Below are 23,652 nucleotides of genomic sequence, written 5' to 3'. Positions count from 1 at the left end.
CGTTGAAGAAAATAAATAGCTAAGAACTCAAATCGAAATGCCACTCCGCCTCACGGTGAAATGGTATGTACAATTGAACACATAATGGGTATAATTAAGTACATAATATATATAAATTGGAATAACCCACACAACGTTCTTCCCTTCTTATCCACCAGGGAGTACGCGAAGACAAGTGCAGGGAACAAAAAGTGATTCAGACTTATCCTGTAGGAATTCCTCGGGCAGAAGGTGCGGAAACGAAGAAATGGCTCGGATAAGGTTACGCGTTGTTATCGCGCCCTCTTTATGGGGTGCCTGGGGGTGAAACGACGAAGCGGGGTAAGGATCGCCGCGGCGGCGTTGCGAACAACGGGCCCGTTCGAAACGGTAACGGGCGGCGTCGGAGCTGTCGATTTTTCGAGGGAATAACGGCCCCAACGACCGGTGAGGGCCAGGGCGGAGGAGGGGGGAAAAAAAAATGAAACAATGCTGCCGAGAGCGAAACGTTTACCCGATCGGCCCTCGTGAAATAAAATATACAACGCCCGACGGGTCCCCGTTGGCCGATGGTACCGGAAGATAAAGCGCCGCTTTAAAAACGCCCCCAACCCCCGTTGCCGCCGCCGCGGCATGAAGGGGATTATTTGCCCGACATTCGAGACCTTTTTGCCCTTCGAAGAGCCTCGATGTCGTCAATTATTCAAATAATACCGCGGGCAAAATCCACGGTAATTTGGCTGAAACCGCGACCGACCGCGGCGGCCATTTTGGTACCGCTTTGGCGAACGATTTTCGCGAAACCTCTCCTTTAATTAATATTTCCCCCCGATGGTTTTGGACACTTGCGATCTACCGCGCTGACTAGGTCCAGATTAGCCGATAATTCCCCATTTTTAAATCTAGTCTACCCTTTGGAGAGGGCGACGGAAATCCCGTCGAAAAAGGGGAGGCTGTTGACTCTCGACGGCGGGCTTCGTTATACGAGCTCGGTTCTGTAACTCACGCAATTATGATCGATGACAGGGTTGGCTAGAGTAAGGATCGACCAAACAAGTCCGTATCGGTCCGCCGTTGTCCGGGACCTTCGCCTTTAACGCTGGAATCGATCATCGACCTTCGGCCGATGGTACGGCCTAAGAAGCGCGCACTCCACCTTTGCATACTGCGTCTCGGAAAACGACACGAGACTTCCGGAAGTATCGAAATGACCAGTGCCAGTACAAAGTGAATTTTAAAATTGACAATTGCTAATCCGATTTAATGCATCATTTGCTGTTATCGACGGAAGACGAGGCGCTCTCGAGGGAACGTCCTAAGAGGAGGCGCGAGGGGTCGGATTATTCGGGGGGGAAAAAAAATAAGGGAAATAGGAAACAGGGAATAAATTTCGTCCACACCCCGAATTTTCCGAAAAGCACCCTCGTGGGGCGTGTCTATATATTTCGGCGTCACGTTTCGCCCCCTACCCGGTTTCGAAACTTTGCCAAACCGAGTCCGGTCTCGAGAGGACCACGAGCCTCGCCTCCGTCATACCCTCCACCAAGGCGATCCATCCAATTTCCAATTACCATCGATAATTCACCATCTCTTCCACCATCCTCCCACGACCTCGTCTCGATCGATCTTGGGGAAGCCACTCGTACGAACGAGGTCGGGCCGGATTTTTGACACCTTTTCTCTGCGCCAAGGAGTCCGCACGCATTGCTTCAAGTGTCCCCTCTCCCCATAGAAAACGTACACCGTTTAACCCCATTGTTACGTCTACATCTTTACACTCTCCTGCTCTCCCTAAATCGTCAAATTTCTAAGGCACACATAAAGGGGCATGTAACGGGCTCTTAACAATACCTTCGAAATTCCATGATTACCGATTAACACGTTTACATTTCTTTTCCCTAAAAGGGGTGGTTCAACCCCAATTCGTTGATGAGAGAGGAGCACCGCCAGGGACAAACACCCCGATAAAAAGTAAACCCCCGGCGTTGACGTTCGACTTGGCGACCTCCGTGTAAACATCGGCCCCTTTGCGCGCGACTTCGGCAAGTTCTTCGGCCTGTAAACAGCGTCTTCGGGGCGTAAAGATGCGGCGAGGGATCGATTCGCGGGGGCGACCGCGAGGGCAAGAAGAGGGACCGGTCGCGAGGGAGGCCGGAGCACCCCATCGGGTTCCTGGGGAGGCAAGAAGCGGGGCGCAAAACCGGAGTCGGGGCGTCGTCATCAGGGTCGGCCGAGTCCTGGCCGAAAATCCGGGGCAAGACGGGGCCAGGAGCGTCCCAGTCGGTCTCGAAGTCGCGGTGGCGTCCCTTTCGGTCCCTCTCCCCCTCCTCCCCCGGCACCCTCGGGACCCTCCGGGGGCGCTCCACCCTGCGGCCGCGTGGGGCGCGCTCCGGGCTGCAGCCGGGGGTGGCGGCGGTGGCGGCGGTGCGCGTGCGCGCCTCGTCGGCCGGGCCGAGCCTCGAAGAGGCGCCACTCCCGAGCGCGGCTTAGCGCGGGTGCGACCGAAGTGTCCCGGACATGTCCCAGGGCGGCAGGAGGTCAGCGACGAGGAACCGGGCCACCACCGGCGAGGCCGGGCCGCACCAGGAGCACGAGTCCTAGGCGGGGCCAGCGGGCCAGGTGTGCCAGGGGGCCAGGTGGGCCCCGCAGGTGCGACCGGTCCAGGGTGGCGACTACGGGGGTGGCGGCGCCGGCCGCCGCGGTCCTCGACCGCCCAGCGACCTGAGTCCCGGGGCGCGCCCTCCGGATTACCGGAACACCGGGACACCCCTGGAGCCCCCTCCAGGGGCCGACCTAGTGCGTGAGTGCTCACCAGGGGAGAGCCGAAGACATGACCGGCGCCTCCGAGCTCGGCTACCTCAGGCTCCATGCCGCCTCCTGGAGCTGCGCTCTCCTGGCGGCCATTGTTCTGCTCCTGCCAGCCACGCACCGCACGCCCTTCGCCCACGCCGCGTAAGTACCTCTCTTACTTCTCGACTCCGTTTCCCCGGGTCTGCGGTTTCTCCTCGGGGCCCGGAGAGGCACGTGAGACACCCTCCAGGGCGGCTCCAGCGGGACCAATCGGCACTCGCGTTTCTTCGGATTTTCGAATCGTCGAGCTACGCGGTCTGACAATTTTCGAATTCGTGGGTCGTGACGTGACGGGCGAGGTGGGGGATGTTTTGGAGCTGATAGGTTATCCGGGAAAGTCTTACGAGTCTTTCTTATCAGCCCTTATCCTGTAGCGATACGCGATCAGACCCCAGGACCTAGACCTCGATCCAGGATTCGCGCTTAATGACGCGTACGTCGCGGAATAATTGCCAACTCTCGATCTTGCTCCCGTACTCCAGTACTCTATGTACCCCTCGAAGACCCGATTGATAATGACAAAGCGAGGCTTCGTCTGAATCTCTTGCGACCCATCATCGATAACTGATAGGGACCGACGTAACCGGATCGCTCGCGTTACTCTGTACGTAATGAGACAAAAGCCACGTGATGTCAGATGCCAATTGACAAGGGACTTACATCCCCACCTTCTCAAATGTACCCGCGATAAATTTCATACGCCGCTCCCGATAACTTTGATGTGGCGTTTCTTATTTACAACCCTTGCCAGGTGTCGGTGCTCGGGATCTCTTGATTTTTGACAAGGAACTTCGCTTTCGAAGTGCTCGATCTACACCTGCGATAAATCCGATCCGACGTTTCCGACATTCATGGCGCTGCATATTTACAACCCTCCTACTTATCGGCACTTGGAGTCCTATTGAGATATACAAATGACCCCACCGTGGGAAAAGTTAGGGAAATCCTCTTCTCACGCTATTCCGGAAGGGAAAATCGACGGCGCTCTCGAAGTTCCGGGAAATTTCGGGCTTCGGGAAAGATTGCGTTAATTGGCGAGCACGTCACGGTGTCGGGCTCTCGGTACTCGGTACAGGGTGCAGTCAACTTCGAGGGAAGTCACGCGATCCGCACTTAAATTCTACCTCGAGAGCGATGACTGTCACGAGGGCCGAGGGGGACGGAAGTTCCGGAATTTGACAGCGGATGGACGGCCGATCGCGAAGGTTTCTCGGCTCGGAATTCGGGAACTTCGCCAGCCCGGAAAGATTGCGATAATTAATGGACATACTCCTGCCAGTCGGGAATCGCGAGTCCTCCGAACATCCTGCCAGTCGGCTAACTTTCCAGAATTTCGTTTACATGAAGTTACCCGGGTGTAATAACCGGAAGCCCGGATCGAATCTCAAGGGCCCACTTCGGGAAAGGAAGTCCCTAATTAAAATTACATACATTCCTCTCTGCGTACTCGGGCAAAAGTCTAGCCATCGTCGCACGCAATGGTAATTAATAAAAGGGAATTCCCGCCGAGTCGGGAAATCAGATTAAACAATTAAATCCGAGGACTATCGAGCTGTGCAAGGAGTCCCCTGAGACGTTTCCGACATTTTCAAACTCCCTAAAATTATAATCTTTCTTAATAACATTTCATCAACGAGATCGCTACCGCACTCCCGACGTCGTCCCTATTCGAGGAAGAGAATTTTCCCCCCGCGAGTGCATTTATTAAACAATTAAGCCATTGATAACATCACTCCATCGATCCTTCGATCCGCACTAGAAGTCATAAATCGGGAACTCAGTATACAATTTTCAACAAGATACGTTTCGATGTAAAAAGAATTCCAATAACACAGGCGCGTTTATTAAATCCTTTAAATTAAAAGTTCCATTCCTCCGATCAGCTGATCGACGCATCCGAGATTTAAATGGGGAGTTCTTTCAGGAAATTCTTAACATTGACGTCGTTTCCGCTGGGATAATAAAATGATCACTATGCAAGGGTGTTCATTAGACAGTGTAGATTAATAAGTTCATCCTTCCGGTCAGCTGATGCGACGACAGGGGAAGGGGGGCGACGTTTTGGGGGGAAATTCATAACGAGACGCGCACCATGTCCGGGGCGGGGTGTTCGCGCCATAAATCCGCGATATGAAAATACGCGGCAGATGTCGAGTCTCGGGCATATCTGGTGTACGCAGATTGTCGCAATATGACAAGACGCGAGACAGCTGATTCGTCGTCGAAGCCGTCGACGGCATTGACAGGCGAAAGAGGGAAAGAGAAAGAGGGAGAAGTCGGCCTCTCTTCGGGCCGGGGTTGACTTTTGACGTCGGCGGGGAAAGTTGGGCGGGAAATAGGTCAGTCTTGACATTCTCGGGCGTCGGTCGGCCAGGAAAATAAGGTTAAAAGGACGGAAGTGTCGTCGCGACGCCGAGGGCTGCGCCGCTCCAGGGGAAACGGATCGCGCCGATTGGTGGCTCGACTGGAAACGGATCGCGCACTTCCCCCGAATTTATCGCGCGATCCGTAAGACGTCAAGGGCCGCTCTCGACATACTTATTTTCGCCTTTTCACCCCCCTCCGTCCCAGCGAAGTGCGACCGCAATTTTCCGGAAAACTCCCCCGCGGAATCGGAAAATAAATCTCCCGATATCTCCTCTTCGAGTCGGCCTTAAGACGCCGAATTCGCGAGGAGAGTTCCCGACTCAAAGGGAACGACCCGCGATCGATATCGCGCACTTTACCCTCGAATCTAGGCAAAACTTCCCTCCTTCGTCATCTGACATCGCCCCCTCCTCCCCCCTTTAAATCCCGGTAAAACGGAAATTAACGAACACGGGTGTGCGCGTGTACGCGGTACTCTACGTCGCTTTAATAAATCGGCAGGAGGGTCTTCCTCTTCTGGGGCCCTCGAAAGAATGTCGAAAATCCACCTCGAGTACGCGAAATGTGTCTGAACGGAAGCTCGGTAAAAGAGCGTCAATGAATGTTTCACGGCTCTCCCGGTTTTTAATTTATGTTTTTAAGTTAAAGTCGCGCGCCACTCGGGGGGTTGTAAAAGCACTTCCTCCCCCTGCGGCCCTCCACCTGGATATACGGAGTAGGTGCACGCGAGTACACTCGCCTGCGAGATTATGCGCTTCGATGTTATTGCTGCTGGCTCGGCACTGTACCTCCCACTCCACCCACCGGTGCGAAGTGGGGGGTATATTCCGCTATAAACGAATTTACATACCAGCCTCGTCGTACCCTCAACGAGCACCCTCGCCTCGGTGCTTATTACTGAAATCATAGGAGCACCGAATTCCGAATTTCCGGGGAAAAAATCCCCCTCTACGTGCCACCGAAGTTATCCGCCGATTATGCGCTTTGATGTTATTGCTGCTGGCTCGGCACTGTACCTCCCACTCCACCCACCGGCGCGAGTGGGGGGTATATTCCGCTATAAACGAATTTACATACCAAGCCTCGTCGTACCCTCAACGAGCACCCTCGCCTCGGTGCTTATTACTGAAATCATAGGAGCACCGAATTCCGAATTTCCCGGGAAAAAAAATCCCCCTCTATGTGCCACCGAAGTTATCGCGCCACTGAAATTTCAAGCTCCCGGAATATATGCTCCGGCTTTTATTTCCGGGCGTGTAATTAAACTTACAGTACGCGACAGGGGCTTGCCATTCAACTCGCGCTGTGTACGGCCGGTTATTGAAAAAAGTTCCCGGCTGTCTCTCCTCTAGCGTAATCGCGAACTCGAAACTCCAAATGCGAGACTCCGTTCGGCTCTAACCGTCATGATAAAATTTAAGGGAGGATGACATTAAGGGTGACGAAAGAAAAACCAAAATTAAGTTCCACGAAAAGGTTGAAATTACCCCTTACCACTACATGAAATACTATCTCCCCGAATCAAGAGTCGCGGTATAAAAATTCGAATTCACGATTTTTTACTTGTATTAAACATCTCGGAGGAGATGATTAAGGGGGTGTGAAAGTGGCAATTAAGGGTCGATCGTCCGTGACAACATTTCTCCGAACTAGGTGCACCGAATAATTTCAAACTTTACATCGTTAATATTAAGGCTATAAGGAAGGTCTTGACATACATGAAATTTCATTATTTATAAAAGGTATTGAAAATGTCAGTAAACAAATTTGGAGAAAAATTGAAATCTCGTAGGTGTAAGGATCTTTGTTACGGCCTTTAAATGAATATAGTAAAGTTGGAAAGGATTCGGCACGTCTGGTTCGGAAAATCAGTTTCGTAAACGGAATCCCTAGATGCCTCTTTCGCGTCAACGAGAGTATCTAAGACTTATCAACCGGTGATAACGGAGGGAAGGCAGTAATTCGCGGATCGTTCGTCGTCCTAGGTCATTGAATTTCCGCAGGGAAGTCAGGATGGCTCCGATTATCAATATTTACCCTCGTCCCTCTCCTCCTCACCTCTAGCTGTTTCCGCTCTTCTGCCGGGAGTCTCCCTCGGCCTCTTCCGGCCTACAAGTAGCTACCGACCACAGAAGCCTGTAGTGTAGTATCAGTGATCGCAGTAGAGCTCTCGAGCAAGAGGGTGCTCCCGACGTGGCAGAGCTCCAAATCCCTATCCCACCCCCTCCCCACGTCGGATCTCCTGGCCGAAAAGTGTCTCCTCCTTCGACCACTCTTAGGGGGCTATCTCGTACAACCCTTTCCGACATTCCGTTGGAGCCACCGGACCATTTCTCCTGGGCCACTCCCAGCGGCCAATAGCAGCCTCTCCACCCTGAGGCTAACGATGCGGTAACACATGTTACAATGACACCCAGCCCGGGGTGCATCCGACTCCTGAGGAAGGCTTGACACTCAAACTGATTACAAAGATATTACTTACTCCTGATAACGTATAGAAATATCAAGAGGGATGGCGAGATTTCATAAGCGAATTTATCGGGTCCGATTTTCCGATCTGGCTTGGTCCTCTTTTAATATCCGATTATTAATATCGCTCTCATTTTTTGATAACGTGTTTAACTATCGAGCGATTCTATAAGGAGGTGCAGTCATTTGTGGATTCGAATTTTTTTTCATTTTTTTTTTCTCCTCATCAGATAGGAGAAATTGACCAAAAGTCACGTAGTACTCTAATGTATTGCTGCACTTATCCGTATTACTTGACTCTCGGTCCATCGTGGGTAAGACTTCGATGTTCTACGTTTGATGAAGAGTACCCTGGATTAGAAAAGTGCCTTTTCAGAAGTGGTCGGAATCCACCAGTGGGAGGAATTGAGGGGTTCGGATTTTGGGGGGAACCGCAGAAATGGATGCATTCACGGAATTTGGATGCAGCCTCCTTTTATGCTATTTTGAATCGGGCCTCTGCGGAGCTTGAATTTTCCAAACCCCCGGGAAGAACTTCCCTGACCCACTTCCGGTGAAACGTAAAATGGCCGTGTTCCCCGTACTTCCGCCAATCGGGTAGAGTCTTGTTTACCGCGGCCGCACTTCTGTTTGCCGAACGCGCCGATGCACCGATGGAAATGCAGGCGACTGCATTTGAATTTCTTGCAGAATCGGCGATATACGCGGCCGCGAGCTTTCGATCCGACTCCGAGATAAGAGTAAATATCTGAATTTTCCTCGAAATATCATTTTTGTGAACCCCACGTCCTTTGGCACTCTCCCTTGACCCGTCGAGATGCGTCCGGAAGTCTTGTAAAAAATGAAACTGCAATTACGAGACCTAAATTACATTTTTTTTTTTTTCAAAAATCGGCGATATATGCGGCCGCGAGCTTTCGATCCGACTCCGAGAAAAGAGTAAATATCTGAATTTTCCTCGAAATATCATTTTTGTGAACCCCACGTCCTTTGGCACTCTCCCCTGGCCCGTCGAGATGCATCCGGAAGTCTGTTAAAAAATGAAATTGTAACTACGAGACCTCAGTAAAACATTTTTTTTTTTGTTCATAAACCACGCGGGCATATTTAACTCCGTCGAGGGTACATAGATCGTTCCGAAAATGGAGAAAATGAGGAAAGGGAGAAAGCAGAAAATGGCTTATCCTATTTGGATCCTCGCGTTTATGGAGGATCCGCCGCCTCGATACATAGTACTCTGGTTTATTTATAGCCGACTCAATCGGATCTTTCGCCGGTGTTATCCCGGCCTGAAACAATCCGGTATCAGCAGAGGCGCAGCCGTGCTTTAAAGCTCAGCTTGCACATGCAGGGAACGATTAGCAGCTGACGGTCCGACGCGAAGGCGGAGCTTAAAGGGACCCTCTACCGAAATGTCGGAATTCGACAGATATCCTGATACCAGCTCTTATATCAAATTCAGGACGTTTGGAAAACCAGAAAAAGGAATTGCGGACTGAAAATATGGTATCCGCGAGAGAATCAGATGATCCTCCCCGATGATTAATAATTTAGGATATCGCGGTAAGCTCTAAAAATAGTCGAAGGGCAGAAAATCTGATGAAGCCTGCTTCGCGAATTATCGACAATTTCGCGTCGGGGCGTCCTAGATGAATAAACGTTAAATAATTATATCTCTCCAGGAAGCTTCCAACGGGGCGAAACAAATGGCGCGCATCGCGAGGGAAGGATGCATATTTAATGGGACTGGCCATTAATGCGAGCTTATCGGCCGATGATTGATGACGATATATCATCGGGTGACAGTCCACCGGGTGATATTTCAGCATCTCGCGATGATGAACGAAATCCAGGATGACCGGGTCGCGACCGCGGCTTTATCCCGAATCCTGCATCCCGGGTCCAGGACTTCCCTTCCTGGCAAGGAATCCACTTCGACTTCGACACGAGCCGATTTATGGCTCGTTTCTTCCCTCGGGATCCGCAGCCCTCTTCCTATCTGGATGACTTCCGCGGATGATTCATGTGACCTTAATTGTAGGTGACATCCTCCCGATATCTTCTTCGCGTTATATCCCGAGGTCTTAACACGATGCCGCCTCGCCATTACTCCAGAAAGTTAATACGGATCTACTATACAATATTTGACATTATATCGTCACTTAACACATTCGCGACCGCTGACGTGAATCACGTCCTGCTTAGTTAGCTCACTAATTGTTATCCGGCGCGGCGGACAATTCATATCATTTTTATCTTTGCCTTAACGATACAAGTTTGCGGCAACCAGTTTCAGGATTTCATTTTTTTTTCACTCAGTACTTGAAACGGAAAAAATTTGCCGCTCGCGAACGTGTTAAAGCGGAATTTACTTAACAAAACGTGGAACTAAATCCGCGCTCTAAGCACTACATAACACGGTCATGAACAAAAAACAAACAAGTTTGTTATGCTATCAAAAATCCAATCCCGGCAAAGACCCGAACAATTTTTCCGACGACCCAGTATTAACAAATAAGTACTGGGACGTTTTACTTTATTTATGATGAATAATTTTAGAAACATTTCTCAAAGATAGAGTAACATCAGGTGCCATATAGGTATCCTTTTTTTCCTCTTGATAAGGCGCGATAAAGCGACGGACCCACGTGACCCAGAATTGTCAGCCTTTCCGGTAATGCACGCTCCCAAGAGGGAGATCGAAGGGTGCATCTCGAGGCGTTCCATTATCACGCAGTGACAAGGAAGCAGTGCGCCAGGATCGACATCCTCCGAAACATCCTCCGGTTTCCGCTCTCTCGGCGAGGCTCGCAGCATCCGGCCCACCCCCGCGTTGCGGAGAACCTCATTTTGTCCCCTCTTGAAGATACACTCATGTCAGATAAGGTGGCACTAAGTCCTGTCTAGTGAGGCGGTCTAGGGTAAGGGGGGCGAAGGTAACGCCGGAGATGACGCAGGGTTGGAGTGGTTCCCGTGGGTAGGGGGTTGGGGGGATGAATCTTCGTTTGCCCGCAAATCAAATAGTCTTCGGTAACAGTAATATCCGACATTGCAGGCGAGCGGGTGTCTGCGCATCTGCAGGTTCGTTATGTTTCACTTCCGCCACCCCCGCGCCCCCGGCCCCATTCGCCCCTCACCCCCACCTTCGACTCCACGCGGCTATCCCAGGAAACCCCTCGCACCCTCGCAATGACGTTTCAATTTACCGATTTTTCCCGATTTACCCCGTTCTCTCGTCCTCCTCCTCTCTCTCGTCCCGACCACCTCGATTTTCCAGGAATCTGCGCGAAAGATCCGCGAAAATCAGCGCTGACTCAGTCGACTCGATTCGCGGGAATCGCGAGACTGGCCGAATCGGCGTTTTAACGAGGGATCCCCGAATTTCCGAGGGTTTGCGGGGGGGGGGGGGTTGAGGTTGATCTTGGGGTGGCTTGGCCAGGAATCGATACATTCCGGGGCAATTAGGCTGCGAATGATGCCCGGTCCCTTGGTTTTCCCCCTCGGTCTGATCGATTCGGGGCTGTAATCCTAGGCGACCCTTGGAACGACATCCGGGGGTTGTTCACCCCTCTCTGTTGAGGGGGGGAGACCCTATCTCGAGCTCCTTGCGGTAGTTAGACAGTCCCCATAGTTATTATCCTTAGGTTACATTATTTCGTAATTACTCGGACGGGGCTCGTTGAAAATTCTCCTGGGGTGTTTTCGGGGGGGGGGGGCGAAAGCGCACGTAAGGGCTAACCGAAGTTCAGGGAACCGGGAACTTCATTCGCAACCCCTCGAAGGTCCCGTAAACCGTAAAACATTTAAGATCGACCATAAGATTGACCGGTGTTATCTTCGCTGGCGTAAGGGGGTGCGTGGGGGGTGGGGTGGGGTGGGAGGAGTAGGAGGGGGTGGCGCATCGAGACGTCGCATCGCCCGTAAAACTTGACCCATAAAGAAGTACTTCGGCCATAAATACGCCCTTGCAAAGTGGATACTCGGTCCCCCTGCTGCTCTGTGCGCCCCCCCCCCCCCCGCGGATTCCACGGCACCGCCACCCCCCACACCCCCTCGTTGCACCTGCATTTTCATGCATGCCTGCATACGCGGAACGCGTGTGTAACTTGCTAATGAAAATCCACCCCCTAACGCGCCGAGGGTCTTCGCATGTATGCGGCCCGAATAGGGGATGAATCCGTCTGCATTTCCCAAGGCGGTGAGCCGCGGGGGTAGACGGTCGAATTTTTAGCCCCCGACCACCCCCTGGCCACCCTACGACCTTACCTTCCGAGTAATTAGCTGCAATGACGCGTCCACCTGGGGGGACCACCCCCGCCATTTAATTATCCGTCGCGCTGAGACGCCGACGTGGTGGAATTCACCCCTTTTTGTATTATATCGCAAGGAGAACTGTTTGGAAGAAAATATTATTCGATGATTGTTAGCTGGTAATAAGGGGTGATCCAGGTTTAGTGGCATTCAGAAGGAAGATTCGAAGTATGTACCTCCTGGTTTCCGCTTCTTCGCGAATCAACCCTTTAACGCCACCCCTGTGCGGAGGTGCTCGCGATGCCGCAACCGGGGTTCATTAATCATGTGGAATTGCCGGGAGGAACTCGGCAATTCCTTGGATGGGGCTTCTTGATTCCGACTCGGGGCTCGTCGTATCGTCACTCGAGGGTGCGCACCCTCTTCTCCCTCTCGCCCTCTCCTCTCCATTTTTAATGGGAACTTTCACGAAGACTACCGCGAACGGCCAGACATCCGGAAAACCGCGACTCCGGAAAGATTTCGGCGCGGTTAGCCATGAAATTGAAATGAAGAGCTTTCACCGGGCCGAGGGAAAGCTCCCGGAAAAGCGGCGCCTCTATTGGCCTCTCCGCCCTCGAAAAACGTTTCGTGGTCCGTTTTTCACCCCCTTGAAAATTCCGAGGATTTCTTGGGGAGGGCTCCTTTGACTTCGCGAGTTAATCGCAGATCGAAAGTCGAATCTCGACTTCGGAATTTTAGATACATCCGAGATTCGTTCTTAGGGGTGGAAAATACAGGGGTTGGGATTTTTACATTCTCTTTCCTTGGTTTAGGGGTGGCCTCTGTGTTCTAGGGCCACCGAGGCGTCATGGCCGTCAAATCTTCGGAGCGACAACAATGATTTGCCGACCGAACGTGACGACCGCTTGGCCGGGCTCCAAGAAGGGGGTGGGTTTTCGAGGGGGCGAATTTCTGGTCCCTGCCTCGGCTTTTTCGGCCATACCTTTTGAAACAATCGGGCCAAAGGTTTTGGCCCTTCGCCAAGCGGTTTCCTTGGGTTCGCCGGTCTTTAAGGGGATCCTGTAAGCCCTTACTTCCTCCCCCGCGAAGTAGGGGTGGTTCGCCCCCCCGTATCGTCGCGAAATTAATTGCGGACAGGGGGAAAAATGGCCGCGACGGAATAACCCGCGAGTAAAGTCCGGGGTGTGGAAATTGCAGTCGTGGAAAAGAAAAAAGCGCGACGTGGATGGGGTGCGGCACCCTCCGAGATTTCGGGCGGGGGTGGACGCGAGAAGTTCGCGCAACGGGGGATACAACTTGGGCGAATCGGGACCTAAGTGGACTCCCATTTTCCGATTTAGTGTTCCAGACCGACTGGCGAATCGCAGGGGAAATGTCCCTTAATTGGCGACGCAAGGGGTGGCGAAAACTCGCGCCACCCTCGAGCGAGTGCACCCGCGATGGTCGCGAGATTTTTATTTCCAATCCAAGGAGCAACACCCCCGACATCCCCGAGCACTTCCATTTAATCAGCGCCCACGAGTAGCCGCGATAATGGATTACTGCACCCCAACTGCGATACTTATAACTTCCCCCTCGCGAAGCCGTTTCCGATTAACGGGGTGGCTCGCGGATGTACGTACAATTGATCCCCCTGCAAGAGATTTCACCCTCCACGCCAACCCCCTTGACATACTTCCAACTCCTAAAATTAATGCGTGGATTCCACCCGCGTGAATCGGACTTCCGTAATTTCCCTGCAGATATCTGGACTCGAGGAAAGTCCCCGTACAAATATTATCAGAAAAAAAGAATGAATAAGTATCTCATCTCTCTCGTTATTTAAGGTAACCCGACAGATTAATTAACAAAATCCCTAGATGCCATTTTCACATCTTAAGTCGGCAATTAGTCGATTCGCGGTTTCAGAGAGGAAATAGGTACGTTCGGAAACGAAAGGGTTGAGTCCCTTAATCGCGAGGGTGGTTGAGGGTCGGCGTCGCTCGAGCTGGTGCAGGGTGCATACGCGATGTGCAATTCCCGATGCATGCAGGCAGGATTCCGGGGACAGGGGTGGACTGCAAGTCCGAGTTATCGCGAGGGGTGCCACGCAACCCTATCGCGAGCGTGGTGGTAAGTCGGGCTTTCGTCCAAGTGGTCACGCGATACAGAGCTTTCATTTGCCGGGGGTTAGCCTTGTGCTTTTGGCTTGTACTTGGCCGAACACTTAAGCGCGCCCTCGGAGCGGCGACGACGCGTCGCCATAAATCATAATGACGTCCTGTGAGAGCTTTAACCAGAGATTAGTTGGGAGATTGCTCACGAGCTGGGTCGCGCGATCGCGTTCTGTGCTGCCCTCGATGAAGAATGCGGACGTTTCGCGTACTTCCCACCTGATACCCCAAATCAGGAATCCTTTTCATCGCATCTCCCAACTCATCTCTGTGATAAGAAACATCCTGTAGCATCTTCGGGACGCAGGAGGAGGCTAATCCTGTTCCAAAGGAACGCAAACAAACACGGGGAAAAATAACGAGGCGACTCCCGGGTGGACGGCAGGGTCGTGGTCACCCTTAATCCTTGTAAATTACAACCGACCCCCGTTCCGGATCTTTTCTCCTGCGACAGTCGGAGAAACGAAATGTCAAAACTCACCAAGACGGGACGTTCAGGTTTGCTTCGGGGCGTACTCCCCCAGGAGATCCCTCCCGAAGGAGATGTGGGGTTTCTGGCCTCGGCTCCGTCTGCCTCCGCTTCTCTCTTGGCTCTGACTGGATTCCTCCTCTGCTTCCGCTTCCTCTTCCTTCGTTGGTGAGTTTTGACATTTCGTTCCTCCGATCTCCTCATGTTGCAGGACAAAAGATCCGTCCCGGCACGGGGGTCGATTGTAATTTCCGAAGATTAAGAGTAGGTTAGGAATTTTAGGACTTTTAAGAATTTTTAGAATTTTTCGGAATTTTAGTAAAAGATTACTTTTCATTAACTCACTTAATATCAACATAGGGGTGGTTTCTCTAAGGAAATCTAACGGAATTAACAAAATTAACCCCCCACCTAGAGGCAGCTCATTCCCACCCGGAGAATCAAAGCAACCCCTGCGTTTCCGCGTCGATTGTACGGCCTCGAAACCCAGAAAATCGGGGCGTTCCGCGAAAAGAGAATGGCTAAAAGGGTGGCTCCTTCCGTGGCCGGGGGCGAGGGTGGTCGGGGTTTTTCGGTGGGTGGAAGGGGGGGTGGGATGGGATTATTTATGGGAGTCAAAGTAGCCGGGAAGCCGAGCATAACCGCGTAATTAACTCGCCGGCAAAGCCTGTTTCGGAAAAGTCAAGCCCCGGCTTTTGTTCCGGATATTTCGCCCCCTCACCCCCGGGGCGACCTTCTTGGGGACTGCAACCCCTTCCTGCGGAACGGCCTACGGAACGGGGCCATTCCACCCCTTCCCCAACCCTATGCAATTATTCGTCCCCGTGGACCGTGTAACAAACTTGTTGTTCTTCCGCTCACCCCCCGGAGGGGCACCTTGCAGTTTTCGGAAGAGGGTGGAGGGTGTGCCTTTGCCGCAACGAAAAGGCCCGGAAGGAGCCGTTTAACGGAGACAAGAGACGCTCGAGGAAACTGAAAAGCACGTCGTATCCCTTCTTATATATCCACTGTCGCGTTTCCATGATAAAACCACCCTATCCCGGCATTAACTCACCCCTAAAAAAATTAGGCCCCATTTAATCCCGGCCCTCTATTACACGCCACTACTTGCACACCCACGATTAATAAAATTATTTCCCTAGTAAAATGTCTTTCGCGTACCGACTCACCCCTAAAAAAATCAACCTCGATTTTTCACCCCGGCAAGGGTTAATCTAAAGTGGACACTTGAGTGCCCTTTGATCCTAATTCGCCTTATCCTCGAATTTATCGCGACATGGCCCATAACGATAGCGTTACACGCGGCCATCGAACAAAACGCCGATTAGTGTTAACTTTCCGCCCCAAATCGCCTAATCGGAAAATCGGGGAGGGGTGGTGCCATTTCGCGGCCGTAAATCGGGCCGATTTGGAAGCTAAGGGTGGATTGCGTGCCGTGGATAGAATTTCAGGGGTGCCTGTTTGCGTTGACACCGCATTTTCGACACCCCCAGGCCTCCTCCCTCGTTAACCCCTTCGTAATCATCAGACGCCCCTCGCGTCGTCGTTTCAAGCGACCTCGTTAGGCGAGGGGTTGATTTATATCGAGCCCTTCCTCGGAACGCTTTCTTCCGGATTGGACACCTGTTCCGCCGGAAACGATTTTTGTTGCTGTTAAGGGCCACCCCTTAATCGCCGGGGAACACCCTGCGTGTCAGGGACATGTAGATGGTGAGATAGGTCGGGGATAGAGTTAAAGGGATTAACCGGGGATGCTTTAGGCGAAATGGTCACGCCAGGACGCCACTTTTCAACCTTCCCACCCGGAAATGTCAACCCCAACGTGTGAATAGCTTCACACCTGCCTCTTCATCCCCTATTTTAAGTAATGAAATTCCCAGTATTTTCTTTTTTCTTTGATACGGTTTACTTTCCCCTTTCTAAGAAGGGGGAATGAAAAGTGGAGGGCGTTGGGGGTGGGATACTATTTTTTTTATTAAATTTTAATTCAGTCAAGGGGTGGAGGCACCCTTGGATAGATCTAGGCAGAACCGCCGGCGCTCGGATCGGCAGAAGTAAGTATAATAAGCGACGTGGAGTGCAGTTATCGAGGGTGTAGGAGGGAAGCTCGGGGTTGAAAGGGGTTGATAGAGGTTGAGGTGAAGAGGGGAAGGGCAGGGGTTCTCGCGTGCAGCCTTGACATGGCCCAGGAAATCAATGGGACCTCCAACCAACACAAACTCGGCCAGCCGAGCCTTTACGGCCCTGTTCTTCAGGAACGCAGAAACGTTCCCTGAAAGAGGCCGAACTCGGTGATAAGGAGTCGCAACCCTAATCAGCACGCTCGAAAATTCGCCATTTTGCTCGGTATCCGATGTAAAATCGAAATTCTTCTAACTACCTCAAACCGGGAATGGAGTAACTTCCAATACTGACAAAGATGTGACTCTTTTCGATATGTCTGTAGAAAAAATTGATATTAATCTTAGAAAATTATTAAAATTCAGGAAAAATGAGACTTTGTTTTCAGGTAAAGTAACGTTAGAACTAAGTGTTGGAGGTGGTTTTGTCCGGGTTTAGAGTCCATAATCGCAGAGTCTATAAAGCAAACCTTGACACGCGGCCAGGGTTGCCAATCAATGAGAGGCAATCGCCCTCGGTTGGTAATTTTCTATTACCTCTGGAGTGGAGTGGCGAGCCACTGGTGAAGTTTACAAAACTTCACCGACGATGTCGATCAGCCGCCCGACGAGACGGGTGACGCCGGTTTAGGGGGACTTCTGGAAGACGTCGGAGGCGACGCTATAATTGGAGGGAAATCGACCTCCCGGGACCGACGCCGACCTTCTGCCCATCCAGGGAGGGAATAATTCAATCGGCGAGCTTTTCTTGCCCCCGGAAAATCGATCCCAATACGCCGAAAAGCCCGGAAAGAAGAGGTTAAAAAGCCAACCTACTCAACCAATCCATCCGATGAGCCTGAAGAAAAGGAAACCATTTACACATAAAAACTACCCTAGTAGCAGAAAATATTTCTCCTATATTTTCTATATATTTAACGAATATCGTACATTTTATAAATATTTACCAGACATTTGAAATATTTGCAAAACGTTTACTTTAGAATATTATCTCTATAATATTTATATAATATTACCTCCATGGGTTTTCATAATATTTTTCTACCAGATATACAAAACATTTCGTTTCATTTTAATACACGTATTTTTTAAATATTATCTGTCGAATATATTATAAACGTTTTAAAAATATTTAAAATCAAAATCACACGTTTTGCTCCCATAATGAAATAGCGGAAGGAAAGTATTAGAAGAATTTCTTGTGTTTTTTTATGCCAAATGAAGTGTCCGATAATAGTCGTGAAGTAAAACATGCATTTTTATTACATGTTCATAAATCAGAAAATATAATTATTGAAACTAAATTTGCCATTGAGATTTTCAACAAATATTTCAGATGTCTTCGAATGCAATCTACAAGAAATCTTAAAAAATCTGTCGCCTGAGATATTTAGCAAAAATTACGAAGAAATATTTAGAAATTATTCTATGCTACTAGGGTGAAAACTGAATCCCTAAATAATCAATAAAAGCTCGGTAGAAGAATTTCAAATTGAAGTTAATTACAAAAAATACCCTCGCATATTTCCAAATTCAGAGAAAAGGCGCCGGGATAAGAAAATCGATCGATAATCGATTTTCTTATCCGAAGATTCGCCGATGGCGTTAAGTCCACACAGGCGAAGTTTCGCCTACATCCTTGCGTCCTTTCACGAAGGTTCGCACTTCCGTGAAGTATGCAAGGTAGACGTCAGGAGCACCCAGGAGGCGACGGGGGGCGAAGGAAAAGGGTACCGCGAAGGCGCACCTCCACTCGTACAGGTGTTTCCCGGCATGTAGCTCGGCCCTGTACATATATCTTCTAAATATACATGCCTATGTACAGGTAGGAGCCCGCGTCTATATATAGACCGAGTAATATATGTATCAGAGGGCGGGTATAATAAAAGAGCTTTCTGGGTCGCATTAAGGTAATGCGTTTCGTGTCGCGGCTCACCGAGGCCTGGCTGAAGTTGGCTGCGGGTCCTCGTGGTTGGTAGCCCAGCTTCGCGACACCCCGTTGTTGCTTGGTTGGCTCCTTCGTTTATTCCTCGTTTATTTCTCCTCCCGCCTTTTCCCCGCGGCCCCGCGACCTCGCGGTTTCCGCCAGCCACGCGACCCAAAAGACATGCACCTGCACCTGCAGGTGCAGCGGTTGTATCTCGGTTGTTCGTCGCCTGGATGTCTCTCAGACGGTAGGATTTTTTCGGGCGGAAATGATAATCGCCCACTGAAAGAGGGCTCCCTTAAAAATGGCGGAATTCCTCGTCTCCAGAGGTGTATCGCATCGTTTAGGGAGGTTGTTTTGTGGGGATGTTCGGAGGGGTACGTGACAATCGATGGATGTGGTTGTTTTGAGAAATCATCGACTGGCTGTCCCGATACGGCTAGACAACCTCGCGATCGACCACGCTTCCGGAAGTCTCGTAGCGCGACAACGTTTGCCAAACAACGACAACACGGTTCAGGGATCGAACAACTATCTCGAACCGCCGGGACGACAACCCCCGGTCTCCGATGCGAAGTAATTCGACACGGATTAACCCTAAAGGTGGAACAACCACTCGGCAAACCGAGCAGTCGTCAACGGCACCGCGCGGCAACCCGAACAACGCGATACAACCCCCTGTGCAGCTCCATACGACCCTGCGTTCTGAAATCGATTAAAAATACCCCCGAAGAAACCTGTACCGATCGAATCCTCCGATATTTATCGCAACAACCGAGCGAAACGCTCATTCGGGAGCGTTGTATCCAGGACGGCTCTTCCGCAACAACCCGAATTAATGTCCTTACAAGTGGTGAATGGGCGGCCAACACCGCGCATTTGAGTATCCTGACTTTCATAGAGATCCGTAACAATGGAGTTCACCAAAGGGCGGTGGCATCATGGTTGTATCAAGGTGGCTTTCCGACAACCGAATCAACCTCCCTGGGAGTTGACCACGGCCAATACCCCGCACCCTCCGGTCTCCGACTCGACAAACCTCAATATGGAAGCCGCCAACAACCGAGTTGCCCAGAGGGCAGAACGATATCTGAGTTAACGGCTCCCCAGTAATTGTTGTCACGACAATTCCCGATACAACGCGAGAGGCATCGCGTCGATGGGCCATTCGGTCGACTTAATTATCCCCGCCGGCGGTCCCGGGAGTTAGAAGGAAGCCGGACGCACCGTTTCGTGTCCGGGGTGCGCTCGAACATAACCTAACTTCCAGGGGACCCGGCGGATCGGAAATGGAAATGGCCAACGGTAAAAGGCGGGGCCGCCTTCCCGAGTGGGTGAATATTCAGCAGCCTCGCGAGAAGTTGGTCACCCTGGTCGACTCGCGCTACATTATCCGGGGCCACTGAACGACTACGTCGCGAAGTTGAATTAGTTAATAGTTTTCGGCGATCCTGCAGCCTGCTCGGGATCGGTCGACCAGCCGACCGGAAGGTGTCCTTCCGCTTCTCGGCCCGCCATATTAACCGACCTGACCACTGCAGAGCTACCAGACTCGCGCTCACCTATATACCTATATCCGTTCTTCGAGTTTGCTCTACAAATGGAATCTGCCGGACGAAGATTGCCAGATCCTCGTGTCCAGATCGAGCTCGAGTTTCACGAGGCGACGCCACTTTGTGGGCACACCTCGTTACGCCGGACGCCATCTTGGTTCCGATAAGAAGTGAACCCACGTCTTTAAGGTGATCCGAAAGGGTCGTACTATTGATTTAGAAAACATGAGAAAATGTATAAAACCTTCAAACTGGACCTACTGAATAATTTCAAACATTAATACGTGATTATGGAGGTCCTCGTAAAGGTCTTGATACTTACGAAATTTGACTTTTCGAAGAAAATATAATGTTTCACTTATCTCAGAGGAGGACCAAGAAATACAACTTTGGCGTGGAATTAAATCTCCTGGGTTGTGTGACTTTGTTAGGTCTGTTATCACGTGTTAAGGTATCAAATTATTCGGTGCACCCGATTTGGGAAAAAGTTTAATAAATATTTTGACTTTCTGATATTGGTTTATATATGTGACAATTTCTCTTCTTGATACCGCGAATAATCGATGATCGTCTATAACTCCTCCGTATAACTGGATTATTTTCTCTGACATTAATTGCACCTTTGTATTGATTTCGGACGAGGTTGAATTTTATCTTTCATTAAATTGATAAGTATCAAGCCTAATGTCAAACCATTCGAAAGTGTTATCAACTTGACTAGTCTGAGGTTATTTCACTCTTTCCGGGCCGACTTGTCGATAAGTCCGCAGGGATGGGAACATTTATTAATGTCCGCGCTATGTGGCGAACCGCAGGTCCTGAAACCGCGCGAGAAATAAGACGTCGAACTTTCCCCGGCAAATGGCTCGGCCATATGGTACCCTGAAAAGAGGAGTTGCGGTTTCCGCGCGGATAACGCACGGCTGGACGTTATTAGAAAAATAACACCTTTAATATGCTCCCCGCGGGTGTCGGATATCGAGCACCCGCGGCGTGCATACCAAGGAAACCCTTTCCCAAGGAGTCTCCGCCGCGGAATTAAAACCGCATTACGTGATCCGCATGCGGCGCAGCGTCGCACGTAGCGATTCTCAATGACGAGTCCTTGACGGTCGGGGACTCGTTAGCGGGATTTAGGGTAATCCTCGAGAGGGTGTCCTTCGGGAAGAGGAGAGGTCCTTCCGGAAACCGCATGCGGAACGCACGCGGTACGCAGCCCATTCGGCGAGCACGCTCGAGCGCACCCTGGAGCGGCCGCTTCGACCGAGCGGAAATCGGGACTCCACTCGAAAACCTCCCTAACCTCTCCGTCCTCCTCGGCCGCCATGCTTAGAGATTTACGGCGGAAGCGGAAGTATTTCCCGGGGAAATATCGTTCCGCGGCAGGCTCACTCGTTCGGAAACGCCGTCTCTCCGCAGCCAACTGGCCCGGATTTGCGAGGCCGCCAGTCCGGCGCGTTTAGCGCCGCCATTCGGCGTATCGCGACCGCGCCTCCACCTGCGCTCAATCGCTCCTCGAAACTCGACCGGATTTGCGTATTAAGTGTCCGGACCCGCGGAACTCGCTTCAGGGGAAGGGAACCAAGAGATACAAACCATCCGCGAGGTCTTACGTCCTCAGGGAAGTCTGGAAACGCCGCTACTTTAGTTTCAACGCGGCGGGGGATGGCGGCCATCTTGCCGAGTACCGAGACTTGCCGACGTGCGCTGCCGACAACTGTCAGCGCGCGAAAGGGTTCCACTGGCAAGCTCAGGGCAAACTTTGGAGACTTTCGGGAATTATTCCACACGTACGTGGACTTAACTGGAATTAGAATGAAATCCCGTAATGCGAGATGGTATTCCCGAGGAGCCGCGGGCGTTTCTCGATCCTAAAGACCGTGAGCGAGTCCGAAGCAGCGGGCGGCAGGGGAGGTCCTGATCGAGGCGGCAAATTCGGATCCAAATTTCATAGGGAAGGTAATTTAGCGTCCTCGAGGCGTAACGACCGGTGGGGTTGGCGAGCCCGCGAGTGCCAATGAAACCAGGAGGACGGCCATGAAACGAAGGCAATAGGTATCCGCGAAATACGAGCGTCGTGCACCAAAATGGCGTCGCCCGGGCAATTACTCCGGAATACGCCTCCCAGAGGCCAATGAGGCTTCGAGGAGCGCGTAATTAATAACCTCGCCTTCGCGTTTACGGTTATTATTTAACGAAATCGAGCGAAATAACCTTATCGGCCGACGCGAGGTAAACGGCGCGATGAAGAGTAATCCGAGCCCGGGCAATTGCAGCGTATGTGCTGGGTGCGTCTGGACGTTGGTCGGCCGTGATTACGCGGAGCCGGCATTATCGGAAACTGCATTATCGGCAACACCGACCCACGCCCGACCGCCAAATCCCGGCCCTGCGTTCGATCCGCGTCGGAAGCGCCGCGGATCCTCGGAACTGGTGAGCGGAATCGGTCTTGGACTTGATCCTGCAAACGTGCCCGGGATTTCTAGATATTGGTGGAGTATGATCAGGATCTTCGGTCTCTTTCAGAAGATCAATATCGAATTGACTCGTCACTGGTTCAAGAAAGACGTCTTTCTATGTTTTCGGGGGGTTGAAATCCTTCTCTTAGGGTCGCCGAGCATGTTTCTTGCCGCATGGCTATTTTCTCTCCCAGTCGACGTAATGGCGGCGGCGATTTATCGAGCATTCGGTCCGGAAATAACTGGTCGGGATGCAAATACGGTCATCGCTTCGGACATCGTAGAAAAGAGAGGAGGGGCAAGTAGGTCCAGGCCGTTTCGGAGGCTCCTTCCGGCCCTCCGCGTCGCGTCGCCCCCGAAGAGCCGCGAAAAACGCACGCGGCTGCTGATTTACTGCTTATTGCACTGGCAGTATGCCGCGCGCCTCCGTAATTCCCGGTAAATCATTCCAGACCCCCCGGGCCCTGCTCGGCCTGTCCTGCCCGGCCCAATAACGCTTGACGGATACAAAATGGCCGCCCCGAGTGGAGAAATAAAGTCGATTCCTCCCTGTCGATTCATCAATCGGAGACACCTGCACCCCTCTGGTGTCCGGCCAGATCTCTGGACCAGCGAAATGGTCCTCTGACCATTGACGATGGAAACCCGGGACTCGAATCATCTCTTCTCACCTCTTCTCTCGAGAGACCCAATTTTCACGTGTTTCCATTCGCCAAGGCGAGTGGAATTTCTCTTTAATAGGATTGCAAATTGTTCCTCTGCGTGTATGGTACGGCGGGAAAATCCAGGGATGCTGGGGTGGGTCCGAATGCAACTGACCACATCATCAGATGCTGATCGATGAAACGAAACGGGAGATATTGAAATTTCCTTCGGTAAACTTTCTGGTATTCTGGATACGAAGATACTCACGTACAAGAGGTGTTGGGTTGGGCCAAAAAATTGGGGACCAACATTAAGTGCCACCAATCTCGATTTTTTTCGGGTCTTGGGGGCATCTTGAAGAATTTCCGTCCCCGCACCTCCCATTTCCCGGTGGCATTGAATGCAGC

The 23,652-nt window shown here is 51.4% G+C and overlaps 1 protein-coding gene across 1 annotated transcript in view; it reads left to right on the top strand.

The window, feature by feature from the left end:
• The first annotated feature begins 2,845 nt into the window (after nt 1–2,845).
• Nucleotides 2,846–23,652, top strand: part of LOC105699045 (gamma-aminobutyric acid receptor subunit beta) — an 84,005-nt gene continuing 63,198 nt past the window's right edge. Inside the window, exon 1 of the mRNA XM_023433906.1 lies at nt 2,846–2,931. The gene's annotated coding sequence lies outside the window, so the exon portion shown is untranslated. The remainder of the gene's footprint in view (nt 2,932–23,652) is intronic.

Source organism: Orussus abietinus, unplaced genomic scaffold (assembly GCF_000612105.2).
Source record: "Orussus abietinus isolate OABI.00-Male unplaced genomic scaffold, Oabi_2.0 scaffold3, whole genome shotgun sequence".
NCBI lineage: Eukaryota > Metazoa > Arthropoda > Insecta > Hymenoptera > Orussidae > Orussus > Orussus abietinus.
Note: the sequence above shows the minus strand (reverse complement) of the source record. Positions and strands in the feature narration are given on the sequence as shown.